The 20,289-nt window shown below is 34.9% G+C and overlaps 1 protein-coding gene across 3 annotated transcripts in view; it reads right to left on the bottom strand.

Annotated features, from left to right (window-relative positions):
* The window catches only part of Sap130 (Sin3A-associated protein 130), a 59,948-nt gene extending 40,539 nt beyond the window's left edge, over positions 1-19,409 (bottom strand). For 2 of the 3 annotated variants that reach the window (XM_081768496.1, XM_081768498.1), the window contains exons 1-2: positions 19,194-19,409; positions 5,300-5,504 (exon numbers count right to left, since the gene is read on the bottom strand). The gene's annotated coding sequence lies outside the window, so the exon portion shown is untranslated. The remainder of the gene's footprint in view (positions 1-5,299; positions 5,505-19,193) is intronic. The other variant, XM_081768497.1, reaches the window with a different exon arrangement.
* Between the last annotated feature and the right edge of the window lie 880 nt (positions 19,410-20,289).

The raw sequence follows: 20,289 nt of genomic DNA, 5'->3' as shown, positions 1-20,289 counted from the left end.
GTAACAAGGTGAAGTATCTCTATTTTCCTTTCGAGCGACAGTAGAAAGTATGGTGATCGTTAAATATATATATATATATATATATATATATATATATATGATTTCAACGGATTTATATGTTTCAGGGTTCTTATTGACAAAAAAGTGATTTTTGAATGCGTCCATTCGTCCGCCGTCCCGATATAAATATTTCATGAAGCTGTTATGTAAAAACGAGAACCTTGTTTGTTTTTGGATCACGTGAAAATGGCTGGACCGATTGGAATGAATTTTTGGATACAATCATCAACTTCGAATTAGGTTTTACCATGTTACATTTCTTAAAATGCTTCATCTAAGCGGGAAGTGGAGGGATTATAACTTATGCGAATACCTGTATCTCAAGAACCCTTTAAACTAGGAGAAAACACACACACACATATATATATATATATATATATATATATATATATATATATATATATATATATAATAAAAATAATAATAATAATAAACGGACACGGGTACCAGAGTTTTCAAAAACTTTTAAGGGGAAAAATCTGAGTTTTACGTCCCACGGATATGCCGGTTAAGCTAAAGGAGACGGTGATGATGAGTAATGAATGAAATGGTGGAATGAAGAAAGTGGGAGGAAACGGGAGAACCCCGAGAAAACCTACGCACACGGTGTTTGTCCACCACAAAGTTCATTTGGCGGGGGCTGGAATCGAACCCGGGACCCCAAGCACCAGAGGTGACTTTTAAGGGGAAGTAAGGGGTCATTTTATATCTATATTATACATAGATATACGTAGCTAAGTACGTGAGCATGTTCTAGCATAAATCTGGAATGCCTGGAGCAATTCTCACACCCGGTACACACATGACTCACAATCTGGGAAAAATACTGTAGGGATAATGAGTTCACATAAAAATAATCAACAACTATACCCGAATCCAGTTTTCGGGGTCACAGATGAATAGTGACAACCCAAATGTCGATTGTGGAAGTTAAGACACGCCTACCACCCCTAGGAGGCAGAAGGAGGAAACAGATTTGCAAAAACTGTCGAAAACTAGTGATTTGAGGTGAAAAATTTTGCACTATATTTTTCGGAACTTCTCGTTCTAAAGAAATATCCATAATCAAGTATTAGCTCCACATTAACCTATAAAATTGACTGAATCGATATATAGGCATATTAAATAAGAAAATATAATTTTTCAGTAACAAATTTTCATAACTGGAGTGAGTGAAAAATTTACATAGTTTTATTGGTGTGCAAAGTCTAGGGAAAATAAATTCTTCTGAAAATGCATTCGCTTAATTAAGAAAAAAAAACTATAAAAAGTTTATGTTTTTTTTTAATAAAAAAGAACACGTTCAGCACGATTTTATTGTGACTTGTTTTATTGAGTCATATATATAACAAAATCGGAAAGCATATACGCAGTAAAAAGTTTACTATGCCATTAATTTTTATGTAAGTCAATTTTAATATTTCAGTTATATACACAATCACCTTTAGCGTAGTGGCGCACACAATCTTATGGACTGCAGTTATGCCATGTTATTTTAATCAGTTCATATAGTTATAACAAGTCTTGTTCATTATTATAAATTCTCGTTTTAAAAACTAGTCAGAAAAAAAACTATATTGAAGAAATAATACAAATTATAAAAATTGTATAAGAAAATAATAAAGGAGAGCACAATACTTATATGATAAAGTAGGTCAAACAGCATTTTTTATTTCATAAATGAAAATGAAGTTAATTATTGAGACTTGCAAGAGCACAAACTTTTTTAAAACTTCTTTTTTTCTCAATTGGAAAAACTGCTCAAGTCAATCTGTATATTAGGTTGAATATTCTAGTATAAGAGATTACTTTCTTCTCTAAATGAATATATGAATAATTGTTTATTTCTTGAAAATCTTTAGTACTTGTTTTAATGTATTATTTCAGTTAAACCTTGGAATTTTGGGAATGAGTAACTTACAGTAAATACTTTAATAGTCCTTTACCAGTGTTACCAACTGTAGGGTCATATCCCTCACTTTTGCTGAGAATAGGAACATAAGGATGATCTCGTAAATTGGCAGAAAGTATAAGGTTTTTTAAAAAAACTTAATGAAAATATAGAGCAGCAGGAAACTTCATGAAAATAACATACTGGTAACACTGATTGGTCAATGCCAATGTCCTTTACTCTATTATCATTAAGTATTCTACCTGCTGGCAGGTCCTGGGACTAATGAGGTATTAAATTTAAACGGTAAGTGACTATTTCTTGCCACTGTACGTCAGCCTTCTACAACAAAAGATAACAATTATGTTGTCTAGCCTATTTATTCTTAATCTGATCCTTACTATAATCAATATTTATTACATCAACTGTACTAGAAACTATCAATCTTTTACCATAACCTGAAGTCTCCCTTCGTAATATTTTAAATATATTGGTCAGAATCTTATTTCAATCTATATCTACTTGTATCACCTTAAAAAGTACTTTGCACTCGGTTCATATGCACAATACTTCTTCCCCATTTACAATTTTCCTTTTAACGAATCAAAATTATTACGAAACAAACAAAACAACACTACGTTTTAACATTTAGGTATTACCAATATAATTAGATTCACTGTCCTGCCATTTATCGCTCTTCTACCTTAAAAAACTTCTGACTACTTAATTTAGCCACTAGGAAATCTACATGTTCTGTTTTTTCATAAGCCTAGAAATAATTCGGTCACGATCCTGCGTTTGATCTGGCATTGGGGTTGTGTTCAGTGATTCTGAGCCCATCGAATCTTTGGAAAAGTAATATATCTGGCACTGCTTCATTCTCTTCTTCCGTTTGCTAACCATTTCGAAAGTATTTGTTTAGACCGTTTTGGCAAGGTTACTTCTGTATTTTCGGTAGTGCCCAAAGACTGGGAAATCACTAGCGTTATATTTTATTTTATTGGAATCTTTTGTAGACAACTGTCTGAATCCAACTTTTGACTTTTCTGTAACTAATTTATTGCTTGAACTTTACCATTTCATTATCACTCTGATAGTAAAATAAAATGTCGGATAGTACGTTGTCTGTATCACGACCTGACACGGATATATCCAAAAGATATAATCTAACTGTATCAAGTTTCTCCAGTTCCTCTGGCCATATAACTATTTTCTTGTGTCACTCTCTTCTACTATCAGTTTCCTGATCTCTTCGATGATTCAAAATTATCGTATTGGCATGCTAATGCAAAGTGATTTTTCCTTCAGCATTTCAGGCACGTCTTTCCTCAAGTTGGACAAGCTCCATTCTTATGTTGTAGTTTGCAGTAAATAATAACGTAAGTTTCAGTGAAGATCTCGGTGATGATCGTGCCCGTCGTTCCTGAATTTGGGGTAACGATCTCTCGATGCTTTGCAACGTATTTACTTAATTGTTTAGGCACGGCTTATATAAACAACCACTGCTCCGTACTCTCCATTGTTAACGCAATTTCTGTTGTCTTCTGGAAAGTTAAATCTCTTGTGTTGAAAAGCATGTGGCGTATCGCTTCATCAGCTACTCCAAAACAAACTGATCTCGCAGATTCTCATTCAAGCAACACGAATATTCACAATAGAACAACTGCTTCTTTAGATCGAGTATAGAACTGGTTATCAATTGACACTGCTTTTGTATCGTGTGGAACTGATAGCCTTCTGGTAGATTCTGGCTGTTTTCATTGCTTCCTTAATTTCATCATAGTATTTCTCAGGTAGAGCTAGCAAACAGATATTGCAAAGCTGCTCGTATGCCTCCGTTCCCATTACGGTAAGAATTGCGGACATTTTTCTCTTCCGTGCCGTTATGAATATGTGCTCAGATCTACCCAGATAGGGCTGAAGGCGGCCCATTTTTATGTTGCAGGACGGAAAGTTTGGAATCGATGTCATTCTTGGAGCGTAGATTCCTTGAAAGTTACTCTGCCAGTATTAAATCTAAACGATAAGTAGCTATTTCTTGGTATTGTACGGTCCAACAACAGAAAATAGAAGTATGCTGTCTAGCCTTCTTATTCTTAATCTAATCCTTATAATATCAATATTTGTTAAATTAATTGTTCTAGAAACTAACTAGCTAGCTATCTGTTAACACAACCTCAGGTCTTCCTACACAACATTTTAAATATATTCCTCACAATCCTTTTCTTTTAATCTCTATCTTTTTTTTTTTTAAGCTTCGGCAGGTTTTTTTTTTTTTTTACGTTGGCCTATCTTCAACGTTCTCGTTAACTCTCAATATTTTCTTCTATTTTTCAAATCAACGATCAGTTGTGTTCTTAATACTCCTCGCTATCTTTCTATGGCTGTGTGAAGACGAAAATTGCTTCGAACGATGTGCCCAACCGAATTAGGTTGGCTAAAAGCGTTCTCTTCTCTCCTACCCGTTTTAGAACATGGTTGTTACTCTCCCCGTCCATTTTATCTTTTCCATCCTCTTCCAACACCACATTTCGAAGCTCTCTAAATATTTCTTCTCTGTAATGCCCAAGTTTCCGAACCATATAGTCCAATACTGTATACAGCACTTAACCAGTTTCTTCCTTAGTCAATATTATGCCTATTAGCTAAGAGTGATCTCACGGCAATTCTTGACTTGATATATTTCGTACAGTAACTTTCTATCGTCAAAAAAATACCCAGATATTTGAAGTTATCGATTACTTCAAGAATGGTACTGAGTAAATTACTTATTATGATAATATCCACAAGGGGCAGTCTACTTTTAGGGGTGAGTTTTGTTTCTGAAGAAGTTTCCCGAAAACGCCTTAGAAATTTGTTCACATTTCACAAACAAATGTTTCAGTAATAACTGCAGCATAGTGTGATTTAGTTTAAGAACTGGAGCGTGAAAATCTAATGCGGTGGTCCTTACCTTTTACTTTGTTACTGTGCACAGGGTGGAGAAAACCACAAGCTGTAGGTTATTATATTATGATAAAATTTATGAGGTCATTACTAAATTACGAACAAATATTAAAAGAACTCAATTAATAAATAAGAACTTTTGGTTGGTGGGTTTCTCCACCTCCTGTAAACTAGCAAAATTGAGATGTCAGCATTACTCAGTCATCAAAACATAATGCACGAAGTCTGTATCTGATTTACCCTTCGACAGTTACCGGATGAAACAAGCTATAGTTATAATTATCAAAATTCATGCATCACTATATTTCTCTTCAGTGCCGAAATATCTACCATACAAACTATATTATCTAAAAGCAAGAACTATAAACTAATGAAAGAACTTCAACGGAAGCAGATTCGTACCTTAAATTAATTCGTTATCGGTGGAAATGCTGATACGTTTGCAATAAAATCCGTCAGGCACTATATCTGTCTCACTTAACAGCAGGGCTTTGAACGTAAATTACCAGCATAGGTATACACAAGGATCATCATTTGTGACAACTTTAGTACATATCAACACAAGATTCATAGTAAGTATATCCTTTGATGGAAGTTGTACATATACCTAAAAAAAATATAAGGCTGAGTTAATTATCCATATCGTATTATAGCCAGCCACACTATAAAGTGAACTACAACGAATCTTAACACATTTACTGTGCTAAGTGGCATCAAAAGAGATAAAATATAAGCACTATTTGTAGTTAATAACACATTTATTGTTGTAAATTCAGTTCCGAACCGATAAGAACTCCTTCAAATGCATATTGTTAGGCTTGCAGTATATTAATTAGAAGACCAAACACTTTACATACAAATAAACAAGATATAAGACATTTCGACGATGACTCTCACATAGCTCAAAGCTTATGTTTCCTTAGTGCTTTCACTGGGTTTAATTCATAACGCAAATAATAGCTATTACTCTGATTTCTAATTGGCTGCAGTAAGGTCCCTAAGATCTATGTGTTTTTTTGTGACGGGGACTTGTGGTGGACAAACACCGTGCTTGTGGGTTTCCTCGGGGTTCTCCCGTTTCCTCCCACTTTCTTTATTCCACCATTCCATTCATTTCCCATAATCACCGTCTCCTTTAGCCTAACCGGCATAATCGTGGGACGTAAAACTGATTTTTTAAAAAAATTTTTTTGTACAAAGTCTTTAATTTTGGTCTGGGATAAGCGAACTTCGACTGATTGAGCTTTGATGGTAGCACCCAGAGCAGCACACTCACCGGTAGAAGTACGTTTAAGTCCCCCTCCCTCCCGCGCTTCCTTTCACTGAAATATATTAAATTTCTTATCCTACTGGAATTAAACTGACTTCCACCTGGTCATATACTGAGGTGCTGAATCGGTATAATCCACTGAAAATTGGCACACTGTCATTTTGGTTCATTCTATAAATCAGCGTATTTTTCAGATCTTCCTCAGGACTTCCGTATCACAAATTATATATCCACTGGTTCACTGCATTATGTCCCGACATTAACTATGAGAAAAATAAAGTTCAGTTTTATCATTGCTACCATTTATCTATGTTCTCAGCTATAAAATGAATATTATACCTATGAACGAGTAGTCTGCGTGGTAAGAGTACATACCAAAAACTGCATATAGTAATGGAATACTAAATAATATTGTAGGTAAAACAACTGAAGAGCACTACTGCACAATGCGGACGATTCATGAAAGAAGTACATAGTTCGAAATTACGTCTAGTCTGAAACAAGGCAGTGTGCTGGCTCCTATATTATATGATGCTGGTATGAAAATCATATATAGGAGAATCAAAAAGTAGAACAGAATGATTTTCATATTTGCAGACGATGCAATCACTTGAGAAGAAACCAAAATAAAAGACATTTGGGTGTTTGGAATAAATGTACAAAATATGGTTACCGTTTAAACTAAGAAAAGTATAAGGCTCTTGTCATTTCGAGAAAAAAAGAGAAAAGACGAAAACCAGTGAAGAAACAAATTTCCAAATACCTGTGTGTAGAAGTGACACCTATTGATGGAAGAGTGACAAACTCTAAATAACCTACTAGTACTAGCATACCACAACATAGAAAATGATATGAAATCCTTCAGTTTAACGTTATGCTCTTTAGGCTAACGGAGACGATGATTAGAGCACGTAAATGATGGAAGAATTGGTGTAATGAGACAGTGAGAGGAAACTGGAATACAACGGAAAAAAAATGTACACGACACTACAACACACAAGTAGAGAAAAAGTTGACCAAAATGTGAATATCTGATGTAGGATAGAGACGAAGAGAGTAGCAAAATCCAGTCAGTGAAGATGAGATTTTGTGAGGATTCCAAATATGTGATTTTGATTGTTAGTTGCCTTGTAAATGATTGGCCTTTCTTTAATAGCGCTTAATTCTTTGTAATGTCACGCTAACAATCTCATAATACTTTATTATGTACCAGTTTTTTCTGCTATCATCTACGACTTGATGGGTTATTCCCTTATGCATATTTCCATTCTCATTAGTGAAGAAATGTTGGATTCTTTTCCCTAGTAAGATTTTACGAATTATAATTGCTTAGCCGTCAGTATGAAAATATATTGTTTTACTCATAACAATTATTAACGTATCACTTATTTCTATGCTCTTATTTGGCGTTACTTAATACGGAAAAATCATCTATTATAACATGACAATGTTATTTCCACCTCAGAGGACTGTGTTCCAACACTAGAAATCTTTTATCACTTCTACAAGAATCTGAGGCGATGAAATGTGGCGAGTGGTAATAAATATGCGTTATTCAGTGAAAAGCACAGTGCCGTAAAATAGAGAAAAGTGGAAGTGCCATAACAATGTATTCCGGGACTTCGTGAGGACCTTTCCGCCAAAATGAAAGAACAATGTCGTGGGAAGCACTGCGACATAAGAGAAGTCATCAAGGATGATTGAAGTGCTGATGGTATAAGACGCCTTCCACACATGCGGCAAAAAGTGATAGAAGTGGGAGGCAATTACATTAAAGAAATATAAGATTTTCTTCTGTGCATAAAGTCTGATACGAAATATTACAACGTTCCAATTACTTTTTACCCAGCTGTTGCTTAACAAGTGTATATTATCATATAGTTTCGTGTTACTCTCGTATTCTATGAACTTTAAATATAAGGCTGGTTTTCATGTACTCCTCGATTTCAACATGAACTATGCCATCGTGTTCTAAGCATAAACGATTTCTTGATTCTGCGTTATGTGTATGTATGAATACTTTTCATATGTGAGATTCGATAAATTTTACACTATGAATGTAAAGATGAATAATAAAAGGAGTGGTTTAAAAATGAAAATTTCAATAATGTACATGATTTAATTGAGTTGTAAGAAAAGATTTTATATATATATATATCTAACTAACTAACTAACTCTATGGCCTATGAAACCCGGAGGTTCAATGCCGCGTTCACAAAAGCTCTCCACTGACTTCTATCCTTAGCTAACTGCATCCAGTTTCTACTTGGTATTCCAATCTCTGCGAGATCCATCTTAATATTGTCCTCCCATCTGCGCCTAGGTCTTCCTAATGGTCATTTTCCGATTGGTCTTCCAGTCAAGACTTTGAAAGCGTTTCTACTTTCTTCCATCCTAGCTACATAACTCGCCCACCTAAGCCTCCTAGATTTAACGACCCTAACAATGTTGGGTAGACCATATAAATTATGTAGTTCCTCGTTATGAATTTTCCGCCATTCCCCATTCCCGTTCCTCTTGGGTTTGAATATTCGTCTCAGGATCTTGTTCTCAAATACTTTCAGTCTATGTTCTACCCTCAGAGTAAGTAACCATGTTTCGCAGCCATACAGAACAACAGTCATAATTATCGTTTTGTATATTTTAAGCTTCAAATTCCTCGATAGAATTCGCGACAAGAGATTTTGAACCGAATAGTAACACGAATTCCCTGCTTTTAGTCGACATTTAATTTCTTCGTGCATATGATTTTCCTCTGTTAATACTGATCCTAGATATTTGAAACTATCCACTTTATCAAAAGTATTATTTAATATTTTAACGCATTTAATATTTGCTGTATTCCGGTCCCGACGCACTTCCATGTATTTAGTTTTCTCTGCATTTACTTCTAAACCCATGTCCCTGCAAGCGTTTAATAAGATCTCTGCATTTCTTTATATTGTTCTATCATCCCCTATTAAATTTACATCATCAGCATATGCCATAACCTGGTGAATACCGTTCAACTCTAGGAGGAAGTATATATATATTGGAATATACTTCCTCCATGTTGACTCTGGAATAGTTATTTAAATAATTATTATTTTTCTGACCAGAGTATGCACTACTTCATTAAAAATAAACTATTTTATAACAGATTCCATAACGTAACTGACAAAGATATTAACGTCTGAGGAAGATAACGTTACGTTATGGAAACTGCTACGAACTAGTTTATTTTTAATAAAGAAGTGCATACTCTGGTCAGAAAAATATTAATTATTGGAGTATACTGTCTTATGTTTCTTGCTTGCGTACGACCGTGACCAAGAAATTTTGAAATACTTAGGTTATGTATCTGCTTTTATATGTCAATTAACAACGAATACCCTACGAACTAAAAAATAATAATGAATAAAATAAAATAAATAAATAGCTAAGGTACCGTCATGTATCATATCACGCCATCTTCCAGCCGGTTCTTCGATCTCACGCAGATACCAGACCTTGTCCAAGGTAAAGAACCCCTGTATTAACCTGGTTGTTGAAATATCGCGAACACAAAGCCATGAACGGTAACAAGTAATTGCCTGAGAGTGCGAGGTGCGGGCAGTATGCTGCGTCTAATATCAGTAAAAATGCCCCCGACTTTATTCCCTGTCGTTCGAGAGATACGAGGCAGGGTATTTCTGGTAGACAATGGTCGAATTCATAGTGAATTACCTTACAATTCCATCTGACGCCGATCATCATTTGTGTTCGAATACCAGTCGTTGAATTTTAATCTAAGCTCTGGAGCATGATTTCGGAATCCATGGCTCCTGGCCTACCTGACCTCGGCTGCCCAACGAGGTTCTTGCAAGGCGAGAGAAATTTCTTGAACCATCTGGTTGCTATGCTGTGGTCAACTGCCCCTTTATCCCTAACGTAACGGATGTTTCGTATTGCTTCTAGGGCATTATAGCTAATTTGAGTTCATAAAGCAAAAAAGTCCCCGAATTAGACTTTGTTCCACCTTCATCTGTGCGACTATCAAGCGACAATGCACAACCGTGTAGGGCACAAACTACCTTTATCAATACCCGTGCAGGGAGAACATTCTTGGAGGATTTAATGCTTGGCCACTCGAGATACATACACACCACTTGCGATGAATGTATGCCGATATTGAAAAATTTACGATTCACTCTTGTAATACACTCAAAATTCAAATATTGTGAAAATACTATAATCCATGTTGATTTACCACGAAGCCAGACACCTGTATAAGATATATTTTTTCCCGCGTACGAAAGAAAAGATTGCTAAAATTGTTACAATGGTAAGTTTTATTTGCTTGACAATATATTGTAATTATTCAAGTAAGTAAAAATTCGCATATAGGTCAGCTCAGGATGATTGATATCTCTGTAACTGCATTGCTGCATTAAGAATTCTTGAAATATGTGTATGTTTGCAAGAATGATGAACTGTGTGTGTGTGTTTCAATCTTTAAGGACGAAAAGATGGAATAACAAGCGAATTAACCAGAAAATACTCAGTCGTATGACTAGCGGAGAAAGCAGAAAAACGTAGGCTACAGCGGTAAGGATATATAGATAGGAAATCAAAGGAAAAGTTTCTGCACACTAGTTTATCACGAAAGCGGCAATAAGAAAACTAAAAATATACAGCAGTATGACGTACCGGTACGAAAGAAGTGGGAAGAAGAGTAAAATACGGTTTTTCTTGCATCACAACGAACATTAATGTTGCCAGAATGGTATGAATTTCACATAAATGTACTCGTGCATGACGAATGAATTCGACAGTAACCCTTTATCTATGGAGAGGTGACTGAATAAAGAATTTTAAAACTTTTTCTGTGGGGTCAGTTGCATTAAAATATCCTCGTTACTGAGAATATTTGGAACCCCATTACGTCATCTATTAAGATAAGATTAGCAAATCATTTATATGATAGGATGAATATTAAATAATAATATTAACGAAAATCTGATACTCAACTGAAGCATCCGATTTATATATATATATATATATATATATATATATATATATATATATATATATATATATTTAAAAAAAACAGTTTAAGCTATAAATGTTCGTCATTGTCAGTTTTTTTTAATTAAAAATTACGTTCCTAGAAAAATAGTCGAAAAAATTGTAGTTTTTTATTTTCTTCTCACGCTGTTTTATAGCCTGTGTCGTATTTTCATTGCCAAAAATTAGACTTGAAACAAGCTTTGAAAAGGGAAAATTGTATTTAATGCCAAACCAACAATGCAAAAAAAAGTGACAGGGCTCAAATGTAAATATTCATAAAAGCATTACCAAAATTAATTACATCATATACAAGGACTAGAAAATCACTCATGCACTAAAACGTGTGCATAAAACAAAACTGAAGAAAAGTTCAGAAAATTGTTAAAACATAATATTTAACATTTCAATGATTATTTTACTTTATTTTATCTTCTTTTTTTCAGTGAGGCTGTAACTCCGGTCACTATAAATATTTGTTCGTAGAAAAGCACTGAACAGTATAGATTGGTGATAGCCCTGATTTTGCTGCTGCAACCTCCCTGTACTTCTTACCCAATAGCTACAATCTAATGGGACTGCACTGAAGCGATAGTAATGTGATGCCGTACACGTTTGATGTATCTTAATTATTACTGGTTTCGGCTCGCTCTTAAAAATATCTAAATACTTTGCCTAGATGTTTATGCAACCTGATACTACTTAACTGTTCTGCCGTTTGTGCGAACATTGTAGAAATTAGTGTGTTCATTCTTGAATTATATGTAGGATACGAATAAAATGACAAAAAAGTAATATATATATATATATATATATATATATATATAACATTGAGAAAAGGGGCTTAGAAAAGTGCAAAACGGCACAATGAAAACTCTTAGGAGTATTTATTTCGGGTTTTCTTTGCAAGACAAGCTAATTTTAATATAAAATATCACCTTTATTCCTAGCTCTAAGAATTAACATAGAAAAATACTGACAACAGAGTGGCACTCGAAACTCGATTTCTCCTTGCCCAGGCGTTGATGTAACCAACATTGACACAGAGTTTAATTTGTGTGTGTTTAAGTTCCTTATTCCCACAACATTTAAGAGACCAGTCGATCTGTGATGTTTTGTAGGAGTAACTTACTCAACTCAACGTAGTGTAGAAATAGAGGTGCAATGCACGAACATTTTCGAAAATAAGAACATATACATTGATATCAATTTATACATGTCAAAATACATATATGTTAGCCAAGTGTTCACATCTATAATTACGCGTACCATTCAGATAGGCACTGAAAAGCCCATATTATATAGTAACATTGTATCCAACTACTGGAATTACCAAACATCATAATGCTTTATGTGTCGATAACGAGTACACTCAGATATAGTTTCAATTACAAGAGCAATAAAGGTATTAAGAAATTTTGACTTACATATTTTGTACTATTTTAACAAAAGAAACACTGACCCAAAGCTTAAAACAAACTTTATTTTTAATTATAATTTGTAACGGGTTCGAATATCTAACATAAAATTTGTACTTATAGCAAACTTTGCAACCTGAAATTCTGATTTCCTTTAAGAAAGGCATTCTCCTGGACAAGTAGTTCATATTTATCTTAAAAGAAAACAATACATGAATTGAACAATGTATTAAATTTCTGGCACAACGGTGTTTTTTCTGGCTCCATTTCACCGAGGGAAAAGAAATGTTAGGAGGGGTCAGGTCTGCACTGTAGTGAGGCTGAGACAGCGCTGTCACGTCGTGTTCAGCCAGAACGGAGTGTCTTAAAATTCAAAAATGAAATTTCTTGACTTTTTCTTCACCAAATCATAAAATTTCTTAACATTTTCAAGAGCGAATTTGGGTGCGAATTAGGTCGAATTTTCATCCATGCAATAGAAACGTACTTTGCTTGCCATTTGGTAGCGTCTAAAGCCGATCATAGACACTTTTGGTGGTGAATTTTGACGTTTTATAGAACAAAGTTTTCCAATCTGTACTTACATTTCTACAGTTAAAAGAAAATCGTGACCCAAAAGTTAAATTTTGTGACTTTCATAACAGTTTTCTGATTTCGTGACCGATAGACACCCTGCAGAAACTTATCACCAGTTTTCATATTATCAAAAAACAGGATCAAGCTCCATTTTCCCAACAGCTTGTCACAAATCGACATAGTTTACCTTCTGCTGTCCGGAAAACACCTTTTGGAACCAATTGGAACATACTATCTTCATCTGTAAATCGCCCGACACCTACTTGACGATACTATAAAACAACTGTTCACTCTGGGCGAGATCCATAATCCAAGGTTCATAGGCAACTGCGTGGGTCGAGTCGTATACGTGACATTCTCAGTTAACGTACCGCCCATGATCATCCTCCACCTATTCCCTCTAGCTACAAAAAAATGAGACTCCACACCTTTTCGAACGAGCCTGTATTGTTGCAAACGCAATGAATTTTATACGTATCATAAAAACATTTGTCTTGCTTACCTACTAAAAACTAGTAGTAAGTTACGAAGATGCAGAGCATGTAGGCTATGTGATTAGGTTCATCCTTTATAGGAAACTGCAAATCGACACTGTCCAAGAGACACTGAGAATGAGGATTATAGAATCACGTACACAAGAACTGAAATTTTTGTTACACTCTTACCCAACATTTAGGTAATGAAGGACAAAACGTACGAAGAATATGGACTCAGTGAACTACGATCGGGGCTGAATCCAGTGAAGCTGGCGAATGACAGGTCATGTACGATTGCACTCACAGAATTGCCCGTTCCCCACCTCACTATCTCATTTCCAAATATCTGAGAATAAAAATCAGTTTCATTTTTCACTCACTCAATAGTACACGTCAATATTCCTTCTATATAAGCCGACCTGATATGAAGCCACGCTTTACAGTTTTGATTGATTGGACTTCCCACACTAAGGACATATGAAACAAGACTTATCGCATAAAATGAGATCCGAACCACTATGTAAATCTTTCTTCGTCCGTCTAAGATTTGAACGAGATCGTAGACTGTCACGTTCGGGTCCCTCGTAACCCCAAATTATCACAGAATCATGACAGACACATCATTGGAAAGCCTATGGAACACAGATTCCAACGAGGTAACAGTTACCCAATTCAAGCTTCATTCGTAGAAGAAACAAAAAGTTAAAAAAAAAAAAAAAATTAAAAGAAAGACGAAAAAAACAATGAAACCATCTTCTGTTTATGCCATTTATCTCGACAAAAATCACTCATGGTCTAATTATCATCACGCGCTATATTTCGAATCTAGTTACAACAAGTTATAGAAGTGCAAAAGATCAATGGCAATTTTAGTTGATACACTTCTGTTAGAAGATACTAAAATAAGGTAACTATTGCACACAATTCTAGAAAACACATCAACTTAAACACTATAAAACTCATCTATTTAATGTTTTATGTTAATATTACTTTATTATCTGCTAAGAAAGTTACTTATTATTGTGGCTCAATCTGATTTGAATTTCCTGTCAGTACTCGGATTTAGACTTGTGGTTCTGATGGCAATAAAAACGATTCAAAAGTGTCCCCTTTTAACACGTGAAAATGGTTGATGTAGAATACGACTTTCTTTTCTTTCGTTTTTTTCCGGCTAGAATAAATGCTTAGAAAAGCTGTGGTTTATGATTAATCTTTCACGCTTTAACAATGATAAATACTGAATACAGAAAAGCCAAGATATGATATTAACTAACTCTATGGCCTATGGAACATGGAGGTTCAATACCGCGTTCACAAAAGCTCTCCACTGACTTCTATTTTTTGCCAACTGCATCCAGTTTCTACTTTGCATTCCTATTTCTGCGAAAATCACTTAATATTGTCCTCTCATCTGCGCCTAGGTCTTCCTAATGGTCGTTTTCCGATTGGACCTCCAGTTAAAACTTCGAAAGCGTCGCTACCGTCTTCCATTCTGCTACATGACCTAACCTGGGCTTCCTAAATTTGATGACCCTAACAATGTCTGGTAAACGGTATACATTAAGTAGTTCCTCCTTGTGAAGTTTCTTCCGCCATTCCCCATTCTAGTTCCTCTTGAATCCGAATATTCGTCTCAGGATCTTGTTCTTAAATACTTTCAGTCTACATTCTTCCCTCAGAGTAAGCGACCATATTTCGCAACCATACAAAACAGGCATTATTATCGATTAATACATTTTAAGCTTCACATTACCCGATAGAATTCGTAACGTCAAAACACTTTGAACTGAATAATAACGAATTTTCTGCTTTTAGTCGACATTTAATTTCTTCGTGAATATGGTGTTCGTCTGTTAACACAAACATGATATAAACACAGGAGGTAATTTAAATATCTTCTCAATGAAAAAAACAACAAGGAACTGACAAATCTTGCATTAACTTAGCACATAAAAATTCCTAATCAATCTAAGTCACTGCAATATAACCAGGCCATGGTACACTCATCGGTGAGTATATAGAATCTACGTAACATTTTTTTTCAGCCACGCCCCTCTTTTACATTAGTTTGCCCTTGTGCCTATACCAAGACTGGAAAATGTTTTCTCAACCTAAACTACATACTTCATTCCGGAGCTCTAATTTATGAATCCACTAAACCACGCCCCACTTTTGTGATACTATCTAGCCCTTTTACTTAGCTATATCAAATCAAATATGGCGAAGTTACATTAAGCCTAAACTCCCCCCCCCTTCCGTTCCAGAGATCTAATTTACGCATCTGATTGCAGTTATTGATACTGTGCAAATTCTTGTATCTAAAAAGATAATTTACTTATGATAATCCTCCATATAAGCATATGAGATACTCGAACGTTTCCGAAAAACCTACAAAGTTGCGAAATTTTCAATGAGCCCATATCCTCTCCATATCCTACGAAGACATACTAATTCAAAAGCTGTCTGCGCGTTACCATAATTTTAAATGCGATAAGAAACAACATACAAACCAGAATGGCTGGGTATTTGGTTGTCCAACTTAATGGAACTCACTGGATTAATCATCGAAACTAATCAATCGAAATCTACTACCTTTTTGTATGTATAATTGTATTCATTATTTTCTTTCTTTCATCATACCGAAGTCCCAGAGGTTTCGGTATTATTTAGATTCTTCCCCAAATCACTTGGTAGTGACCTTGGTACACTTAGAACTGATTATGATTAGTTATTTGTAATTGCGATGAGTATAAATACAGTGTGAACATGTCAAAAACTACAGTGCATAAAACACGTACCAACTTGTGCTAGGTGCCTTTAAAAAGTACGAATGATACCCAACCGAGCCAGGGCAAGAGCCCAGCAGAAAGGCCCGAGCGGCAGCGAAGGGTGCGTACGTCGGAAGCAGGCGCGTCAGCGATGGTGAGTATACGCATAAACGAGGTCGTTCACAACGACCCACTACAAGGCACCGTACCAGCTCTGGAGCCGTCCATAGATTTGGAGGAGATACCAAATGTGACCGAGATTTCAATAAGTTATAACAGGTATATATTTTCAAATCTTTAGTACTTCTCTGGTGCAGTCATTACAACTGTTTAATAACGTTAATACCTCAAACATATTAAGATAGTATTAAGAACAAAAAAAAAAAAAAAAAAAAAAAAAAAAAAAAAAAAAAAAAAAAAAAAAAAAAAAACGTGAACCCACTGCAGTTACGAAGACCAACTACTCCAGAAGGTTACAGAACCTCTGCTGAGAATATTTCGGTAACTTTTGTGTTTTCTGTCCAGCTTGAATAAACTGACTGGAGTCTTCGAAACTTCTACTTGTCACTCGAACTCTACTACTTTGTTTTACGTATACATGCTCCCTTTCTTCACACGAATTCAAAATTAAATACCTCAGATTTCAATACTTTTCTCCACTGATTTAAAGGTAATCCTGGAATATATTGGTGAGTCCCTCTCATCCTCCTTGATACTTTGAGAAATGCGGATGGATTTTTATTTCTACTAGAAATCCTCTGTTTTGTTCCGAGAATGTTCTTACTTTTTAAATAGCCGACCAAGGAAGATGACAAGGATTCACCGGATTATGCAGGTAGTATTTAACTTGGGGGGAGGGGGAAGAGGAGTGTATTAAAATTAATTAAGTGCAAAATAATGAGTTCTATCTGTCAAATTTGTATTGTAATATCCTCATTATAAAGCTTCTTTTTCTGATAATCTTCAGCAGGAAAGAAAATTTGAAACTGCAAATGAATCATAATTTTAAAAATTAGTACTTTCATTTTTATTTTATTTTAAAAAGGGAATTACTCTATGTTTGAATATGTAAGAATATCCATGTCTGAGCTTCACACATTACTCGGAGTAGGGGTGCGATCATAGATCAAAATAATAAACTTCTTAGTTGATTCCTTAACTTCCTTTGTTGGCTGTAAATAAAATTTGCAACTCAAACCAGAATTTACTACTTTTAGCATATCCATGTGTCTAGAAACAAGATTACAACCTCCTTTTTTTTAAAAAAAAAAAAAAAAAAAAATTCGATACATTATTCTAGTAGGGCCTATTTAATAAAAAAAATCAACAACTTTAAATGTATAGATAATTGTATTTTCTTTTGAACCCCCCTCCCTCCAAAAAAAACTACCCTTGTACTTTCATGGCTGAAATACGTCTTACCAGTAGCAACATGTCTACTCATTGGCGCTGGTTTACTGAGCCAGTATACTTCAAGTAGGTTATTAACACACATACTTAATTCTAATGTCAAATAGTAGGCGAAACAAATGTAAAAGAACTTAAAAGTCGCATAACAGATAATTCACTGAGGAATGTGAGGATTCAGTATTTCTGATAAAAATTAACTATCCTACGAAGCTTCCTTCTGCCACCCCTCCCCCCCCCCAAAAAAGAAAACAGCTTAGGCCCTACTTTTGTTAGTAGTTATAAAAGAAGCTTCTTTCGTTATACGGTATTTTAAACTAACGTAATCACACGAATACAATGAATCCGCTTGGATTATAAAAACAGTAAAATCATGGAAAATGTGCAGAGTAGGTCCAGGAACATGGAACTTAAGCTAACTTACCCTACCCTAACCTAACCCATGCCTTAACATGCTTGATCTACTCTGCAGCACAAAGGCCGTAAAATTTATCCATACCCCCAACATTTAGTTTCTTTACAATTCATAGTCAAAAGTACAGAGGTTTCCAACACAAATTAATATCTTATCCCTTTTGAACAATGCGAGAACGCTTTCAAAATATGCAATAATATTTGGTCGTAATACTGTTATATCTGATTGTGCACATTCGAAAAGTCAGATACTAACAAAACAACGATCCAGAACAGGGAGGGAAAATGACTAAGAATACGCACCCAAAATTCCCCTTGTACAGGAAACAAAGCCTATACTCAAGTACTATGAGAAATGATATTCAGCTAGAGAAACTTCAAATTATAAAACTGGGTTTAGGTATGTTAACCGAATTACACGGAAAGAGGAATAAACAACTTTTAACCAACTTTGCTGACGAAAACTTTTGAAATTAAAAATTCTAATACATTTTTGAGCCAAGCTAGTAAAACTACGTTAAATTTACGAATCCCAAAAACACGTTGAAAACTAATATTAGCACATCAGTTATACTCCACAAAACAGACGCCATCAATAAAAATGAAAAAAATCTCCTAATTTCGTTAATAATGACTCAAATGAATTTACGCGAAATGAAAATACGCTCCTCCCTATCCATCCACGAATGAGGTAACTTGCTGTTTATTACTAGCTCGTTGCTGTTTTGGTCATGCAGAACATTTTGAACACAGATGTTGCCAAGTGAAATACACTAAAATCTGTGACTGAGAAGCATAATTTTAAAGCTTATTTTTATCGAAAAATATATTGTGATTTAATTATGTACCATACAACGATTTGGCCAAAGTCTATTTCAGATTGTAACTAAGGATACGCCAGAAGCGTTACAAAATAAAACAACTCAACCGACTCATACGTACTGCGAAAGCCAAAATGAGGCTATTTTAACACTCAGGTGCGTGAACTCTTCATTTCAGCAACTTGTAGTATCTGTTTGCACAATTTCCAACCTCCTTACACAGAAAAAAAAAATTCAAAAGCACTAAAATAAATTCACCAAACTTCAGCTGTACAGACGAATCTCTCCTCTTACACCGCCAATTGCTTCTCGCTCATCGTCCGGAAGTTAACCGTACAGAAGTGAATTGTAATGCAAGATATGTTATGATTGGCTACTTGTATCTTGTTTGTGATTGGCTCAAATGTTGGCCTTGATTTGGGTCCTGAGACATGCAAGTGTTTACAGAGTACGACTTCGTCGTGTTCCCATTCAAGCGGAAGAGTTATGGAGTCAGTAATCTCATTCCACCGAATTTTCCTGATACTCAACGGTGAAGATATGTATATCAAGAAATCAGTAAAAATGCATAAATCATAAATGTGTCAACTATAGAAAATTGAACTGAAAAAATATTTCAATTTTTTTGTCCCTGCCATGATTGGAATGAAATGGACACGAATGAGCTCCCGCCGAAAATCGAACCCGAGTATCCCGCGCGGCCTCCAAATAAACTTAGTGGTCTTGAAATATGTTTGAATCCTAATTCATGAAATTAGGCTGCGCCTTCATTGGAGTCGAATTCGAATGCGAATATAAATTGCAAGCTCAACTGCGTTAACTGAATCCGAATATTTCCGAATATGAAATATACCAACGCCTCTCTTTTAAAGATTGGATTTAAATTTTATGCTTAAAAATTCGTATCTTAAGCTTTTGAGAGACTATCAAAAACATATTAACGCTTATCACTTAGTTAGGAAGAAGTAATTCCCATTTTCTGTTATATTGTTCTATTGTCTGAATAAATAATTTTGCTACCGATTAAGGAACTTAAATTCCACAGTAGTTTAAGTTTTCTTTAGGGAACTATGAAGATGCCATTGCCACTTTATACATATGATCTTACACTTTAATATGTTTAGATTACTATGATGATTAGTGTAATATAATATGTATAATATTAAGTAAGAAAATAAGTGAAACGTATCACTTTTCACAAGGAGAACGATTAGCAC

Source organism: Thermobia domestica, chromosome 8 (assembly GCF_964235325.1).
Source record: "Thermobia domestica chromosome 8, izTheDome1.hap1.1, whole genome shotgun sequence".
In the NCBI taxonomy this organism is placed as follows: Eukaryota; Metazoa; Arthropoda; class Insecta; order Zygentoma; family Lepismatidae; genus Thermobia; species Thermobia domestica.
The sequence above is the reverse complement of the archived record's forward strand: the minus strand, read 5'-3'. Positions and strand labels throughout refer to the sequence as shown.